At 37.0% G+C, this 19,276-nt stretch overlaps 1 long non-coding RNA gene across 3 annotated transcripts; it reads left to right on the top strand.

Annotated features, from left to right (window-relative positions):
- Positions 1-1,329: 1,329 nt before the first annotated feature.
- On the top strand, positions 1,330-11,816 carry LOC108542004 (uncharacterized). Of its 3 annotated transcripts, XR_001889146.1 has the most exons (4): positions 1,330-1,432; positions 3,458-3,511; positions 6,375-6,499; positions 11,547-11,816. It is a non-coding gene; the product is annotated as an uncharacterized LOC108542004 (long non-coding RNA). The 3 variants fall into 3 exon arrangements; XR_001889147.1 differs by lacking the exon at positions 3,458-3,511 and having other exon boundaries at positions 6,378-6,499; XR_001889145.1 differs by lacking the exon at positions 3,458-3,511.
- The last annotated feature ends 7,460 nt before the right edge of the window (positions 11,817-19,276 follow it).

Raw genomic sequence — 19,276 nt, 5'->3', positions numbered from 1 at the left:
GGAGTAGTCCTGCTTACCATCATTCTCAGTGACTCACTTGAGAAATTCACATTTCCTGGCTCTGTAATCCTGTCACCGGGGAACACAGAAAGAGTCTCGTTGCACTTTAAGTTACAACTCTTGCCTGGACACTATGTATTCCTTGTACCAAGGTACCAACAAACAAAAAGAAAAATTTTCAGCCTGGAGGGAGCAATTAACTCAGATCATCAAGAGGAGGTAGGGCTGCTGTTACACAATGGGGACAAGAAGGAATATGTCTGGCACTCAGGTGGTCAGCTGGAATATTTCTTGGCACCCCCTTGTCCAATGTCAATGGCAAATGGACAAATGCAGTATCTTCAAAAGAGCACGGTAACCAGCAGTGTGGACCCCCCTGAGGTGAGGATATTGGTCACCCAACTAAATAACCATCTAGACTAGCAGGGTTGCTAACTGAACATGAGGCACTCTAAAATGGATAGCAGGAAAAGGAGATGCTGTTTCAATGGCAGCCCTGAGACCAGCTGCAGCAGCAAAGGCTGTGGATCCTCCACTAAACTTTCTCTTATTGTTTTTCCTGAAGAAAAGAGGCCCCTAGAGTTCACAATGAAGAAACCAATTAGCCACATATATGAAGCAAGTAGAGTCAAGTAGCTCAAGGGTTGGATGGTCAGAGATGCTGTGATGTCCTGCCCAAATTCTCCTTTCAGGACTGAGAAAATGATTCTCCAGCTTCTGAGAAGTTTGTTGAAGGCTTTCAGACCTGTGCTCAGCCCTTTTTAGAATTGCCACTGGTTGAAGAGAACTGCCTTACCTCTCACAGAAGCCCAAATCCAATGCCTAGTAAACATGGGGCTGTAAAGGCTAGAACCCCTCTTCGAAATTTGGGAAAACCTAAAAGGGCCATCCCAGCTTAGAGCTACCAAGAGGTTGGCTGAGGCCTTTGTTGCATTTGTATCAACAAAGACATGGCCCAAATTCTCTCCCTGCCCAATCCTGCCTCCTTTCCTTTCCAAAGGACATGCTAATGAAATGCCTTCATACTAATCTTCCATTTCAATGTCTGCTTCAGAGGGGACTCAAACTGTGACATCTCTGGTTTACTTTCAAATAGGTCCCCTGTTGAGTTCTGCTGTGGTTGGGGAGCAGGACCACTGGTGTGAGATTCTGCTGGGACCTCAGAGAGCCTGCATCCCAGGATGCTGGGTGGCCCTGTGGCCTCCTCCACCTCATCTCCATGGCAGCGGTAGAAGTTTGTGACAGTTGGGAACCTCTGGTCTGTTGAAGTCACCTTGTGTGTTCCAAGTTTCCAAACAACAGAAAGTCATTCCTTCTTTTATAATGGTGCTTAAGTTCCAGCAGATGCCACATAAGGGGTTTGCCATTGGATACCCCTGGGGAACATTTCTGTAAACACCATCGACACATCCGCCTTTTGTATACATCTTGGGTAATGAGAGGTGGCTTTTGTGGCCAGTATTAGGTTGGAAGTTCATATCTAAGAACTGTAAAAATACCTCAAAGTTTGAGTAGCAAGTTTTGTATACAAATATATTGTTAATCTCTGTTATGTAGTGTGCTAATTCTTACACTGCCTGTATACCTTAGTATGATGCTAATACATAACTAAATTTGATACTTACATTTTTGTATGAAAATGAGTTGTGAAAGTTTTGAGTAGATATTACTTTATCACTTTTTGAACTAAGAAATTTTGGTAAAGAAATTTACTCTCTCTCTCTCTCTCTCTACATATATATATATATATGCCTTTTTCTTAGCCTGTTTCTTCCTGTTATGTATTTGCTTGTGTTTGGTGCGTAGAACTGGATGAATGAAAAGTTCTGTGTTTAAGTTCTTCAAAATGTATATATTTAGTGCTGCATCTTTCAGCTCTTTGAAATATCTCATGTTTATAAAAATAAATAGCAATTAAATTATGCAACTAAAAAACTGTGACATCTACTAACAGCGAATTAATTCAATATTTCTGTGGATAATATAAGCCCTTATTTACAACTAAAAGAGACAGTCTTCATGGTCTGTGAAAGAAATTCGTATTATATTATGTGTACTTAGTTATATCCTCAATGTGCTTAATTGATAGAAAAGTGTAAGTTCCCTGAATCAATTATCATTTTTTTCCAATAGGAATGTAGGTATGCCTCTTTTAATTTTTTATTTTAATTTTTTTATTTTTAAATGTGGGTACATAATAATTATACACAGTTATCAGACATGTGAGTTTTTGATAGAGGGATATGATGTGTAATGATCAAATCAGGGTATTGTGGTATCCATCACCTCAGGCTTTTACCATTTCTTTGTGTTAAGAACATTCCAATTTTACTCCTTTAGTTACTTTTAAATATGCAATAAATTATTGTTAACTATAGTCACCCTACTGTGTTACTAACACTAGGTCTTATTCACTCTATCAGACTGTATGTTTGCACCATTAACCATCACCACTTTCTCCCCTCTATGCTTCTCTCCCACTGTGCTTCCCAGCCTCTAGCATCTATCATTGCACTCCCTATCTTCATGGTTCAATTTTGTATATGAACCCATGAAGCACATATTTAAAAAGTTATATGCTTTGGAGAACATCCTTAAACGTTTGGAAAATCTCTTTACTATTAAAGAGAATTAAAATTATAAATCCTTAATACACATACACCATAATTGTAGCCAAAGATTACATCATTCATATAATTTAATTTTTAACTGAAGCATCCCAGATGTTTCAGTTTCAGGAGGATCATTAGTCAAATAGAGTAAACTCTTTATCTGTCATGATCAGGAAAAGGAATGCGTTAGCTAATTATATTATCCTTAATCAATATTCCATACTCACCATGTTTGAATTAACAACTTTCAAATAATTAGAACACATCAATATACATTTAACATCCAATGACTATAAAAACAATCTAATAGCTTTTTTATGATTCATAAGTAGTTTTAGGATCTTATTACATCAGAGGTTTATCAATACAGACATTGTAATTTAGACTTACAGGAACAACTGCTTAGGAAGGCTTCTGATTGATCTGCTGTGATATCCCAGAATAATTATTACACTGTTATAATATTTTTGAACTACACATTTTAGATACAAAGACCCCTGGAGATGTTCAGACTATACCTTAATTGTGTCCCACAATCAAAAAGGAATAGATCAAGTGTTTGCTTAGCTTCCAAGTAGTAAACTAGTTGGTCAGGATGTGTACTTAAGAAATAACTAGGGGAAAAGAAATGAACAGTAGTAGTAAACAAATGTAAAAATGTAATAGGCCAGTGTTGAGTGTCATGTGTATCTGGCTACTGGCTCCATAGAAACCACCTGCAATGTGAAGCTCCTTCATTAGCATCTTTGCTCACAAAAGAAGACAAGGTTGCTCTGATGTATTTCTTCTGAACAACTACAACTCACTTTACGAATATACCTGACATGCACTCGGTATCATTTCAGTGCTCACCCTACCTTGTTGTCAAGGAAACAGACATCAGCACCACTTAGAAAGTGGTAAGAAACCTTTAAAAGAACAGACATATACTGTATATTGTGATGGGTGAGAGTCCCTTTCTCTGAGGGACAACTTGATGAGATTCCAATGTTAATGAATCACACCCAAACTCTCTGCAAAGGATGGAATCAGAGAATGATAGATAAGATGCTATAAACAATGCTTAGTAATGGCAGAATGACAACAAGGGTGAGCTGACCTTACATTAACAGATAGGTTTATTAACTGATATAACCATTATACACAACATAAAGTATGCTATGTTCACATAGTGAAAATTGTAAAACTGGCTTAATTCAGTTAGTCATTGTTTTGAAAAAACTAGTAACTAAAATCAAGTATATAAGCAATTGACTATATGCGACTAATTTATTTCAAGCTATAAATTCATTTGCTTGGGGGATATGTTTTTGTTCAAGTCAATATATTGGAGTGATTAAGGGCTCAGGTTCTAAAGTCAATTTTCCTTTTAATCAAATTGCAACTACTTCCAAAGGGAGAAAAAAAGATGCACGTTCAAAGCAGTTAAACTGGAAATAATTTAAGGAAGGAATTATGCACAGAGGGGTTGGGAGGATTGAGAAAAACAACAAGGGATAGTGAAGAAACAAGGGGCTAGCAAAAATGGGAAGCCATTGGATGGGGGCAGTGGCTCACGCCTGTAATCCCAGCACTTTGGGAGGTCGAGGCGGGCAGATCACCTGAGGTCAGGGCAGCCTGGCCAACATGGCAAAACCCCGTCTCTACCAAAAATACAAAAATTAGCCAGGCACGGTGGTGGGCGCCTGTAATCCCAGCTACTTGCGAGGTTGAGGCAGGAGAACTGCTTGAACCCGGGAGGTGGAAGTTGCAGTAAGCTGGTATCGCGTCACTGCACTCCAGCCTGGGTGACAAGAGCAAAACTCTGGCTCAAAAGAAAAAAAAAAAAAAAAAAAGGAAGCCATTATGACCCACCAAGAACTCAAGAAATGGTGTTACCAGAATGTGGTAGAAGTGGAATGGGCACCAGTAAGAGTTATGGTTGTATAGGGAAGCAGACCCTCCCTAGCAAAGCAGGAAAGGAACAGGAAGTGGCAGTAGGATAGGGGAAAATCACTCCTTTTCTTTCTTCTTTCACCATTAAGACCCTGTTAATATGTCCCATTGGCTAAAGCCAACCAGAAGCCAGGGGAAAAGAGAATGTGGTTGAGACAGTGTGAATAGTTCAGCCTCTCACAGGAGGGCAGAGAAGGGTGGAAAGTTGATCTAGGGAAAACAAATAGAAAATGATAACATATCCATGCTTTACACATTAGTTACACTACCTGAAGCATATTATTTAACTTATGCTTCTGCCTCAACATCTTTAAAATACTGCTGTCCAGGCATGGTGGCTCATTCCTGTAATCCCAGTGTTTTGGGAGGCCAAGACAGAAGAATCACTTGAGGCTAGGAGTTCGATACCAGCCTGCACAACATATGAGACCCGCCCCCCCATCTCTACAAAAAATTAAAAAAAAAAAAATAGCCCGGCACAGTGGTGTGAACTTGTAGTTCCAGCTACTCTGAAGGCTGAGGTGCCAGGATTACTTCAGCCCAGGAGTTTGAGGTTGCAGTGAGCTATGATCGCGTCACTACACTCCAGCTGGATGACAGAGCAAGATTTTGTCTCTAAATAATAATAATAATAATAGCAATAAATAAAATAAATTATTGCTAATAGTATCTTATTTTTATTGATATTGTAGAAATGGCATATGAAAGTGGGTAGAAAATCATAATAACTCAATAAAACCTAGCTGTTATAATTTTTCCAAGTCAGTTTATGAAAAATCTCAAAGTATTCTTGCCATGAGATGTGGAGAGGGTAACTTGGAAAGTGGCAACTTTAGAAAGCATTCAAACATAAAGGACTAAATGTATACAACAGTTAAAATTCAATGGAACACTGGGTCAATAATTTTTGCATCCTTCAGAAAAGAAAATACTTTTCAAATTATAAAAAGCAATTCCTTCTTCACTGTAAAATGTGTAAACACTCTTTAGTTTTACTCTCCCTATAGCAGAGATGTCAACTTCTTTCATAGGCATAGTTAGTTGGGATCTGTGGTCTGTACATAGAAAATTCGCTTCCTAAAGATGTTCACCTGCCAATCCTCAAAACCTGTGAATATATTACCATGCATTGCAATGTATGGGACTAAGTTAAGAATCTTAAAATAAAGAGATTACCCAGGTGGGCTCAACGAATCAGAAGGGTCCTTATGAGAGGAAGCAGGAGAGTCAGAGTGAAAGAGGATGTGACGATGGAAGCAGAAGTTGAAGTGATTGGAGGAAGGAGTCAAAAGTGAAGCAAAGTATGTAGCCTCTAGAATCTGGAAATGACAAATAAATCTCCCCTGAGCTTCCATAAGGAAGGCATCCCTGCTAATCTGTTTTCTTCTTTTTTCTTTCTTTTTTTTTAGATAGACTCTCCTCTGTCACCCGGGCTGGAGTGCATGGTGTGATCTTGGCTCACTGAAACATCTGCCTCCTGGGTTCAAGCGATTCTCCTGCCTCAGCCTCTTGAGTGGCTGGGATTACAGGCATGAGCCACCACATCCAGCTAATTTTTGTATTTTTAGTAGAGATATGGTTTTACCATCTTGGCCAGGCTGGTCTCGAATTCCTGACCTCACGTGATCAGCCCGCCTCGGCCTCCCAAAGTGCTGGGATTACAGGCATGAGCCACTGCTAACACAGCCTCCTGCCAGCCTCTTGAATGTAGGACTTCTGATCTCCAGGACTGTATAATAAACTTGTGTTGATATTAGCCTCTAAACTTGTGATAATTTGTTACCACAAAAATAAAAAACTAACACTAATTGTTTTTCTCTGATTCAGCAGATCCACTTCCATCCTCATCTGACTTGGTCTGTGCCACAGTAGGCTGACCTCTGGCTTCTACCTGAGATCAATGAATAGAAGGTACTAGCAGGCAATGGGAAGTCTGGAAGAAAGAGGCCACGGTATATATCCTTTTGTTACCTTTAGATCACTGCAGTTTTGGTAGTGATACTGTTTCCCTACAGCCACCACTCATAACACCATCCTCTCTCCTCCAGCTTTCAGGATCCTAGGCCAGGACTCAGAATTCCCCACTGTTGCTAGTCTCATGTGCTTCCCTAGCCCTGTTGGGGTATATATATAATATATTACATATTATATGTAATATAAGACTTAATCCCTTAATAAATAGTCCTCATTTAAATCTTTGGAGTGTGCTGTCTCTTTGATGCCAGTCCACTGATTCAACATAAAATATATTTTTCGTAACTATTCATTTAAAACTCAATGAGTTGAGTCTTAAAATTCCCCTAAGGTACTCTGAAAGAATACAAAGCTTAAAGAAGTTTACGACAGCACAATGGTTCATCAGTAATTCGATTTTTAATTTTTTCATCTTTCAAACTGAGTTATAACATAGCTGCCCTTTGGCTGGGTGAGATGTCTCATGCCTGTAATCTCAGCACTTTGGAAGGCCGAGGTGGGCGAATCCCTTGAGTCCAGGAGTTTGAGATGAGCCTGGGGAACATGGAGAAACTCTGTCTCTACAAAAAATACAAAAATTAGCTAGGCATGGTGGCACATGCCTATAGTCCTGGTTGCTTCGGAAGCTGAGGCAGGAGGATCATTTGAGCTCAGGATGTGGAGGGTGCAGTGAGTCAAGATTGTGCCATTGCACTCCAGTCTCGGTGACAGAAGAAGACCTTGTCTCCAAAAATAAAATAAAATAAAATAAAATAAAATAAAATAAACCATAGCTGCCCCACTTCAGAAAATTGAATCTTATCATTTAAAAAAAATTATGATTGTTCATATCTACGTATAAAATAACATCTATAAAAGAGTTACAAAATGCTTTCAAAGAACAAAAAATGTGTTTTAGGTACTTTTTTTTATTAATTAGCAAAGGTATAAAGAAGAATAGAGACACTTGATGAAGTTACACAATTTACCATAATATAAATGGATCAGATAATGGTCAGATAAATGGATCATTACAGAAAGGTAAATAGAACATGATTTTTCAAATGTATGCGCCTATCAGTTGCACATTTATTTTGTGTGCAGTCTATCAAAACTATTACCATAGTTGCTTTTAAAATTATATCAATTCAATGCCAACTATCTGGATTGATCAAAAATATTTAGTCAGCCAGGTAAATAATATAATTTTTAAAATGTATGTGCCCATCAGCTGCACATTTATTTTGTGTGCAGTCTATCAAAACTCTTACTATATTGCTTTTAAAAGCTATATCAATGCAATGCAACTATCTGGATTGATCAAAAATATTTAGTCAGCTGGGCATAGTTACTCATTCCTGTAATCCCAGTACTTTGGGAAGCCAAGGTGGGAGGATCGCTTGAGGCTAGGAATGTTAGAGACCAGCCTGAGCAACATAGCGAGACCCTGTCTCTACAAAAAAAGTTTTTAAACATTAGCTAGGCACGGTGGTGTGCACCTGTAATCCTAGCTACTCAGGAGGTTGAGGTGGGAGGATTGCTCAAGCTCAGGAGTTCAAAGCTGAAGTGAGTTATGATTGCACCACTGCACTCCAGCCTGGATGACAGAATGAGATCTTGTTTCTTAAAAAGAAGTCTATTTTCTAGAGATTTTTCTCTCATACGAAAATAAATATTGAAAATGACTGTCACTTTACATCTAGCTCTTTTGAAATTCGTTGATCTGTATATAGAAAGACCAACCTAATTATGCCCTGTAAGAACTGGGTCAAAGTTGCCAATAGAAGGAAACATATTTTATTATGTATCTAAATCACAAACATTTACACTTCATTGAATTAGATAAGTTAGGTAAAGTAATAATAAATCATAATCCTTAAAACTATTCACCAGTCCCTCAAATTGGTTGAATAACTGTATTTCATACAAATCATGGAGTTATCTCTCCATCTCTCAAATATCAAACCCTAAAGGTTAACTTCTGCCCTAAGGCATATGGTGAAAGACTACGGAAAATACAGCCAAAGTGGGCTTGAGACTTTTCACACAAATTAAAATTGTCTTAGGTTACCATTTTGCTATAGCTTCTACCTCAACTCTGAACTCCACTCGCCTCTTCCTACCTTATTCATGAATGAATATCACAAAAGATAGCAGGATTTGTGGATGACTAAATACACATTATTGCTCCTGGAAATGCTACAGAGCCTTACATATAGAGACACCATAGAGTCAGTTCTACATTCTCACTGAAATGAAGGTACAAGAACAGGCTTTACTCTCTAGATAAGGCATATTTTTTAAATGCCTTGAGTCAAAGTATTGTGACAATATAAAGTCAATTAAATATGCACATTAAGATTATACTTTTAGCACTTGCATTTACCTATAAAATAAGTTCCTATCTCTACAGGTATATTAAGAGCAGAAAAGATTTATGCCCATATTGTCTATACTAATCGTTTGTTTAAACTACCCTGAGCTGCTTTCCTTAGATTTATTGGTGGTACTCGTTAGTAAAATATTACATAATGTGCTCGAAGTGTACAAGTAAGCATGAATGCTTGCCTTTCTAAGGTCAATTTAACATTTTACACAATATTATAATAAATAATTTGTGCTTAGCAAAGAAACTAAAGATAGGTTTCTAATTAAAATATATGATAATTGATGTCTTTGATATGAGGTTTAACTCCATTTTAACTTGATGTGTATTTTATTATAATGTGTGTGGAGTCTACGTTAAAATTTTGTAATATAATATTATGCATTACACCATGGCTGATACTTATATACGTACATTAGTGATTATGTGTTCACATTAGTATTTATTTGCATATTATACATAATATGATATAATATTTTATATTATTTTCCCAGGATCACTGAGAAAATAATAAATATATATATTTCTACAGAGCTAGAATAAATCATCAGCAAGTCATTAACAATTAAATCTCTAGTGTATTTCCCATTCTTAAGTCTTATGCCATTTGAACAGAAATTGACTATCACCACCACCAGTAATAGTAACAAGAGTAAAATAATAGTAATAATGTTATCACTATTATTGTAACTGTACTGCTTACAGAACTAAGCTGCTTTGTATTTACAAATTATTTTCACATCAATTATCTTATTTTTGCAGATCAACCATGTATATTGAAATATAATATTTAATGGTAGAGGAACTTATTGCAGTAGTAGAAAAAGAAAATTTGCTTTGTTTATATCTCATCTGTATTGCCACTAAGACTTATATTAACCTTCTTTAGGAGTAGACTTTCCATTTCTGCCTTTGTGAAATCTGCTTCTTTATTACTTCTTTATGAAGCAATTACCTGCAAAATGCTTTTTCTGGTTTGGTGCTGGAAAACCAACCAAACTTTAAATGATATGGGGCTGCCTCAACCCACCAGAGACATTACCTGAGAGTAATAAATGCACTTCAACAGCCTGATCTGATAGGTGTTGGGAATAAGCCTTAAATAGACAAATCAGGGCTGGGAGGGAGAACTTGCCCACCGCCCCCCTCCCCCACCACCAACTTTTTGGGCTCTTGAGCTCTATTGGAACCAGCAGGGGCATCCAAATTCTCCTCAGAGTTTAGAGACTGTTAAGATGCCTCAGCGGGGTCCTCATGCATCCTGGTCACAGTACTTGACTGAGCAATAGAAGACACATTAAGAAGAGGAGGATGCTAAAAATCAACTTGCTTCTTCATTCTGCCTTCTCAAGAGTCATTCCTTTCCTTTCAATTTACCATGTGAACTGGACATAAAGCAGTATTCCAGTTTACAGACTGTGGAAGGCAAGAGGATAGAACACCTGTCAAGAACAAAGACTGGAAGATGGAACAGTGAATTTGGTTCCCTTTTGTCTGCTAAGCTGATCAACAGTAATTTCTTACTAATGTCAAGCAAGGACTAGATGTAAACTGCATGTTCTGTGGCATCTTTCCAGGAGTTACAGAGGGGAAATAAGGTGTAGTAGCATGCTTATATTACACTTTTTTGAACCATATTACATGGAAAATTTTGTGAGAGATTTCTTCATTTGGATACTGGAATTCCATACAGAGATAATTTTCATTTTCTGAATTTTCTTCCCAAGATATTACAAGTTATCTTAACTAATGTAGACAAGCAGCCCATATTCCCTTTCAGATAACTCTAATTACTTTATAGACAAGATTTATAACACTTGCTTGAAAGACTAGATACGTGAGATACATACATTTTCCAGTGGGAACTTCAAAATAAGTTTGGAAGGGGCCTCTTTCTAGCTGCTGGAGTGGAACATCTCTTGCTCCAATTTTAGAGAGAAAATCATTATAGACAACGTATTTTAGACCAAGAAAGTTTAGAATACTAGATAAGAAGAGAATCTCTCTGTAAATGCTAGAGGAGAGGGGAACTGTTCTTCATTTTGTTTCTGCTGGAAGTATTTATTTGTCCACCCAAAAAGATTCCAAAAGTATAGCTTACTGAGATAATTTTTAAAAGATAAATATTTAGAAGAACACAACGTACTCAACATATTTTTAGAAAATGTTGATATTAGCAGCAGCAGCTAGTTGTTTATTTTATACAATTTTGAAACAAAGACTAATCAAGATAAATCCTACAAATTCTAACTTGATACTGATTCAGAATGTGAGAGTTGATGCTTTCTCTTTAAAAAGTATATATATTATGTATGTTATATACATTTTCTAGACATAATTAGAGTTATGCTATATCTTTAAAAGTATATTTATATAAAATACATAGAAAACATGTATTTCATATATGTATATGTGTGTACATTTTTGCATATATGAAACACATGTCCTATGTTGATAGGAGAATATATATATATAGCTCCCACTAACAAAGGACATTTTTTGCACAACATTGAAATGTACCTAAAAAAGTCTGGAATTATCAACCACAGTATGACCCTATATAATATGAATTATATGTGTAATGGACAATTTATAATTCTTCTATCCCCAATGCAGTGCAATATATCATATAATTTGTATCTTTCTTTTTTTCTCATCAGAGATGTTGTTTGGGACGAAAATAAAAACAGCCCCTGACATATGGGAACTGGTCTGACACTTACAGCTGGGTCTCAGCATTATCAGGAGTAGGCCTGGCTCTCATAGCCAGGGCTTGATGTTCTCCTCTTGGACCAAGACATTCTCAGGGAATATCAGCACGAGATGACGTAACTCTGTGACTGTGAAGAAGTGATACAAAAAAAGAGATGATTCATAATTTTGTCTAAGCACAAGAAAAAAACAAGGTCACTGTAGAAACCACAGAAATATCAAACATCTTGCTCTCCTGGCTAATTTAAGTGATTGCTTCTGCTTTATCAATTACAGTTTTATTTTCCTTCTAGTCTTTCCTCCTTCTGGAAAAGATTTATTAAGGTGCTCAATAATAGAATTATCTCTATTTCCTGATAGCATCCAACCCAAAGTGAGCAAACCCCCATTTCCTTGAACTCTCCCCAAATCACCCAAACAAAGCACAAATTCTCTAAATCCTAATACCCTCTTACTCAGACACTCCACAATACCCCATGACATGTAGTCTCTCCTGTGGCAATGAACAAGGAACTCAGTTTGTTCAAGTGCAGGTGAATTCCTGGTGGTCTTTGGCTGGAAGTCATTAACATATGTTAAAACTTTACCAGAATATTATGTATTGTATGATTTGATTTATAGCACATAGAGATGTGTAAAGGTTTATGAATATACAATTATGTATGTTATTATATATAATACATACCTATTTGTATTGTAAATCCACATTTTGTCCTTTTTGGGCTAGGATAATAAAAAATGGCTAACAGTGCCTACCCTGAGAGAGTAAAGACATATTGGCATATTTGAAGAAGAGACTTCACTTTTGACTCTACTTTTTGAAACTTGTTATTTTTTGAGACAGCGTCTCACTCTGTTACCGAGGCTAAAGTGCAGTGGTGCAACCATAGCTCACTGCAGACTCAACCTCCCAGGTTCAAGTGATCCTCCCACCTCAGCCTCTCGAGGAGCTGGGACTACAGGCATGTGCCACCATGCCCTGCTAACTTTTTTAAGTTATTTTTTTAAGATATAGATGGTCTCACTATGTTGCCCTGGTTGGTCTCAAATTCCTGGGCTCAAGCAATCCTCCTACCTCATCCTCCCAAAGAGCTGGGATTTTGGGAGGATGTGAGCTACCACACCTGGCCTCAATTTCTTTTTCTTTCTTTCTTTTTTTTTTTTTTTAGACAGAGTCTCACTCTATTGCCCAGGCTGGATGGAGTGCAGTGGCAAAATCTCTGCTCACTGCAGCCTCCGCCTCCCCTGTTCAAGTGATCCTTCTGCCTCAGCTTCTCAAGTAGCTGGGACCACAGGTGCCCACCACCATGCCCCGGCTAATTTTTTATTTTTAGTAGAGACGGGGTTTCACTATGTTGGTCAGACTGGTCTCAAACTCCTGACCTCAAATGATCTGCCTGCCTCAGCCTCCCAAAGTGCTAGGATTACAGGTGTGAGCAACTGCTCCCAGACTGAAATCAGGTTTTTTTGACTCAATTATTCCTTTACATTCCAGAATAAAGGAAATAATTTGTAAAATTAAGGGAAATAATTGAGTATATCTTACTCTATTATTTTCCTTACATTTCCAGAGCTTGTAACAGGAATTGTTTGGCTGCAGGTATGAGAGATGTGCCTATCTACTTTGGCAAAGTAAGGGAAGGGCTTATCATCTTAATGTGCAGGAAGTCCACAGGTAAAGAATTGTGATAGACAGAATTCAAAGATGGCCTCCAACAGTCTCACTTCCTGTTTATACATATGTCATTTGAGTGTCGACAGGACCTGTGAATATGATAGGATGTCACTCTCATGATTAGGTTACATTGTATGGAAAAAGTGAAAGGATTTTGCAGACGTAATTAAGGTCCCAAATCAGTTGATTTGGAGTAAATAAAAAGGGAGATTATCCTGGGTTAACCAACTTCATCAGGTGAAATCCCTTAAAAGAGGAGCGAAATTCCTGAAGAAAGAAAGATTCTACTGTTGGCCCTAAAGATGCTAATAGCCATGTTATAAACTATGGAGATCAAGGTCCTAAACTAGTTGCTGACAAGTAGTCTCTGACCAACAGTCAACAAGAAAACAAAATGGTGACCTCGGTCATACAACTGCAAAAAAAAAAAAAAAAAAAAAAAAAAATTTTTTTCAACAATCTGAGTGATTTCAGAAGCTGATTCTTTGCCTAGTCAAGCCTCCAGATGAGAGAATGATGCCTGGTTAACACCTTGACCTTGGGCAAAGGCACTCGTCAAGCCATGCTCAGACTTCTGACCCAAAGAAACTGAGATAATAAATGGATGTTGTTTTAAGCTGCTACAGTTGAAGTAACTTGTTATACAGCAATATATAATTCCACAGGCCAGAGACAATATGATGGTTCTTGAAAATAATCAGTGTTTCAGGCAACACCCATTGCATCTGACTTCCATCCTCAATGTCACCCCAAAGTGAAAAGAAACTGATGGAATTCCAGCCACAATACTTGGGTTCTAGTCAAGAAGAAGGGAAAGAAAAAAAGTCAGAGAAGTTTGTGCCAGTTGTCTGTCCCTCTTGTAAGTAGTTTTCCCTGAAGACTCACATGACAACTTGTATTTATCAGCCCCACTCCTAGCTATAAGAGAGGCTAGAAAACAGAGTATTTTAGCTGGGAATATAGCCAATAGGTAAACAAACACAAATATCAGGATTATATTAGAAAGGAAGAATGAAGTCAAGGAAACAAGGACATTTTTTATACAAATAGCAATCTCTTCCTCAGAGAGAAAAAAAATAGGAAAAATTTTCTTCACATAAATCTTTTAACGCCATTTTATTTTTTTGTTTTAAAAGTTTCTGATAAGAGAAAATTTTCAAAGCAGAATGCTTCTAACAAACACAGAAATATATTACAAGACATGTCAGCTGCGTGCTTCTGATCAGAGTATACAGAAAGGATTCTAGTCAATACTAATGCTTTTAATCTAGCTCCATCTCTTCTGCCCCTAAATGCTTCATACCCATCCCTCTCCTTAATGAAGTTATTTGTTCCCTCACTGGGTACATGTCCTGCCCTGTGGAAGGACTCACAAATATGATCCACAAAGCAACTGACTGATCTTTTCCCTTATCAGTGATGTTTAAACTCCAAATCCAAAACACGGAAATAAATCTTGTATTTAAACACATCACAATTAAGTCATTTCCCTTCTCCCTTCCCTCTGCCTCACAGAAAAGTCTGTCTGTGGCTGATTGATTTACCATAGAGCCAATATGACTACTTGAAAATCAGATATTGAAGTCAGTTCATAGCAAATTAAGTTTATGAGGAAAAAGGAGTGGGATATGGACATACTGGAGCCTCATTCACAAGGGTCAGAAAGAGAAGGTGGTGAAACTGTCCGGAAAGCCTTGGGGCGCAGCCAAGTGTCAGAGGGAGTGCCCAAGGGTATGAAGAGCTCAGATATGGATCAGGCTGACTCCAGGGTCCTGTGGGCCAGGAGAACAGGGTACCCAGGAAACGGTTTGTTTGTTCAGGTGAGCATTTAGGTGAACCAGTAGTTGATGTCTGAGGAATTTCAGTCAAAGGCAGCAGGAGCTCAACTATCTGGCTGGGGGACCATTTGATAATTCACCAAAAATTTGTAGAGACAATAGTTTACAGTAATGGTTCAGATATGGACTCTCTCCTCAAAAACTTTTTTTTTTTTTTTTTTTTGAGTCTTGGAAGATGGTGGTAAACCCTATATGTAAACAAATTATAAAGTGATGTGTTGAAAAAAATAATACTCACAGAGTGCTAGGAATTATAGAATTAATTTGACCTTGGGAAAAGTAAAATATAGAGATGTTTTCTGGAAAGCCTATCTTGGGATCCTAAATAGTAGTATTACAAGATAGGAAAGTGCTTAAAATTGTAGTATTAGGCAATAGAAAATTCAGATTGGTGTTCCCGAGTAACCACTGATCAAACACCGATTAGGCTGAATTAAACTCCTTTTTTTCTCCCTTCAAGTACCTTATTTCATAAACACAATGCTGCGTATTTGCCCCTCCCTAAAACTTTATTGTAAAAATTATGTAATAATACTAATAACAATAACAAAGAATAGGACAACACAATGCAGTTTCTTTTCTATTTTAATAGCTTTATTGAGGTATAAATGATATACAATGAACTGCCCATATTTGAAATGTAATTTGGTAAGTTTTACCATAGCATACCCCCATTAAGCTATCACCACAATCAAAATAAGGAATATGTCTACCACTTCCAAAAATTTCCTCCAGCCCCTTTTTAATCTCTGCCCTTTACCCACTCCATCCTACAGCCACCACTGATCTGATTTCTTTCACCATCAGTTTGTCAAACATTAGTTTGTATATCCTAGAGTTTTACATAAGTGGAATTATAGTGTCCATTTTTGTTCTGGATTCTTTTACTCAGCATATTGAGACTCACCCATGTTAAAGTATGCAGCAATTGTTCTTTCCTTTTAATTGGTGAATAGTATTCCATTGTGTATCACTTACTTTTAGGCCTATCATCTTTGTTTCCTTTTCAACTCCTTCTTTCCTTCTTTTTTCTTATTATTGACATGCTTATTATAGCAATCTTCATAATGGTACAAATGGGTAAGGAAGCAGGAAAATCAATTATAGAAAGCTTTGGCATTAGAATTAAAACCAACCAACAAAACTAAACTAAACTGAAAACTAAAGAGTCTTTATTATTGTCAAAGTAGTAAATCTTTCTTAGAGTTATTTGAGATACTTTGACAGATACAGAGGGGCTACTATTTCAGTCTGGGTGGCCTTGCCTAGAGCCCTCTAAACTGCACAATTTAGTGGCGCCTATTCAGTCTTACAAAGACTGTCATGTAACATGTTTTGCTTATACAAATGATCTCAATGAGGGGAGATTATGAAATGAGGCAAAATGTTAAATCTAGAAAGATAAGAGGAATACATTAAAAGTAAGGTCCTGGAAAGCCACAGGCTAATAGCTACCAATAATATTTTTAAAATGGTATTACCCCAAAGTGAATGTCATGAGAACTGAGGGGGAATGCAATTTTGATCACGTGTTACCAGGAGTATTTCTACTGTTGAAACACAAATTATTATTATTTTTTTTTAACAGTAAAAAATCCTTAGGTGTTCTCCATCTGCCATGGGAAACATTTAGCAGCTGCTTCTTTTAGCCTAGCAAAGATCAACCTGACCTTGGCCAACCAGCTTGCACTTTGAGGAGTGTATTTTGTGAAACCTGTGAGTAGAGAAGGATTCATGCTTGGTAGAATTTGTTGTCTCTTTTGCTCAGTATCTTACCATGATTAATCCCCAATCCATCTTTCTCTGCTGCTGCTGTTGCTGCTGTCAGACTCATATTTCTTCTCCATGGCAGACGCTGTTCAAACGTTGCTGGATTCTGGCTGGGTGTGACCTTTTATGGGGCACTGCTGCCTCCTATCAGGCTTTTATGGGCATGTTGGTTTATGCACATGTGCATTCTGACCTTGTGACCTCCAGAATAGATTCTAAGAGAACAACTGTATCTGATTTTTCTGACATTTTGGGCACCCAAACTCTTCCCAAGTACATAGGTGCAATGAATACTCCCTTGTGGTTTGGGTTTACATTCTTCTCACATCAGAAGAACTCATCTAGGAGAATGTGAAGCCAGGTCAGAACTGCTAACATAACAACAGTGTTGCTGGCAGCCTTTCAAGTTGTTTTGCATAAATTTGAGCATGAGGCAGTGTTTTCACAACATCTTTCCCTTTTTATTGTGGTTTAAGTAAGCAGTGCAAATATTTGAACTACATTTTCTGATATAACCAAGTCTGCGGAAAGGACAATGGCTAACAAAACCCTGGAAAACTTTGAAACCATTTTTTAAAATTCCTTCTCAGATCTGGTCTTTTTTCCTTTCTGAATCCTGAATCTTATTGTTAGATAAACCTAGTTATATTAAAAAGAGAAATCCGTATTATGATATTTCTAGTACTTTTAGTTTGTATTTTCTGTACTGACAGTATACTGATAGTGAGTTTACAAAGGTGAACAGTCTAGTATGACTAAAGATGCGACAAAAGTTTTTCAAATTATTGCCAAATAAGCTGCTTTTCTACCATTAAAAAAAAACTCTCAACTCAGATTTTAAAGTTTTAAATGCCAAGTTAAAATAATTATGAATCTACTGTTCCCTAGTTCCATCCACTACCTGTTTTTGATCTAGGTTTTGCCCTTAAATACCTATTCTATCAGAATGAACTGGGTCACCATGCCCCATCTCTTTATGTTCCTCTTGACATTTACTCCATGTTTTCTTTTTCTAAATAAGCTTTTCCTTTCTGTTTTCAAAATTGAATACTTTTCTCATCTTAGCCAAGCACCTACTTTCACTCTTTCATCTGATGGCTGATAAAGTCACCCACACTCAATTCTTTCTCCAATACTATATTCAAAAGTGTAATTTTTTTCTATCCACTTACATTTTCCTCTGCTTTGAGAGCTCTACTCATGTTTCTTCCTCACTGATGGCCTAACCCAAAAGAAAATGCTTGCCCTCACATGGCATATCCAAAGTCACATCAGATCTGCTACAGCTCAGGTATAGGACAACAAAGAGACATATCACATGACATTAGGGACAACTACACTAACACTTCAGAATTGGAAGAAACACATCGTCAAGACCTAAAAGATATGACTTAAACTTTTTCATACATTACATGACAATCCAAAGTCAGTGAAACTATACAGAGTGGTTCTCACTGTCACCAATGGTTTGTGCAGCTTGTAACATGGAGAGTATAGAGTAAACCCAAAGACTGGGCCAAGAAGATAAAATAGTGCATTGTACTACGTTCTGAAGTGAGACATAAAATAATTTAGGTCCTGATATTTAAGTGAAAGTCAGAAGGATTCTATTTATGGGTAACGACATAGTTTCTGATTTAGCATTACTGTTCAAGATGCAGGGATCTTCCTGGGCTAGTACATGTATCTGGAAAGAGGAGGGAGATTCTTAAAATATAGCATAGCATCAATTTAGCAACATTCAAGTGATGGCACACATCATATGATAGTTCAATGTGTTTATAACTAGACTTCAGTCATTTTAGAGTCAGAGTTCAGTCACTCTCCAATAATAGAGTGATAGCTACATATTTGTTACACATATATGAATCCTATTATTACTATATTTTGGTAATAGGTCCTTAAATAGACATTACAGAAAGTAAAGCAATTTGTTATACTTGCTTTTACATTTTTTATAAATTAGGAGGTGATGAAATTATCTACTCATATTAATTTCAGTATATCAATATTTGCATTTAAAGATCAGTACAACATTGTTAAGCTACAAAAGTTAAATCGTAATTATTCCTTACACATTGCCTAGGACTTATTCAGGTTTTATTTCCTGCTGAAATGGTGTGACTCAAGATTTCAGAATAATAAATGGTAAAACACACACTGAAATGCACAACTTTAAAATGTGCATTTTGTGCACACAAAGTTACAAAAACAAGAGTATTTTGTTATCATTAACTCAAAGCAACTTAATTATGGACCACCTTGCTTGACAGGATTTTAGTTCATGAAGCTTCAGATTTTGTTCTGTTGATAAAAGCACCCTTGAATATCATTTTTAAGCCTGACAATTATTTTCTTGTAAAGAAGACGTTATATATATCAAAAATAGAACTTC

The sequence above is a fragment of the Rhinopithecus bieti genome, unplaced genomic scaffold, assembly GCF_001698545.2.
Source record: "Rhinopithecus bieti isolate Rb0 unplaced genomic scaffold, ASM169854v2 scaffold_1561, whole genome shotgun sequence".
Lineage (NCBI taxonomy): Eukaryota > Metazoa > Chordata > Mammalia > Primates > Cercopithecidae > Rhinopithecus > Rhinopithecus bieti.
This window is presented reverse-complemented; position numbering and strand designations above follow the sequence as displayed.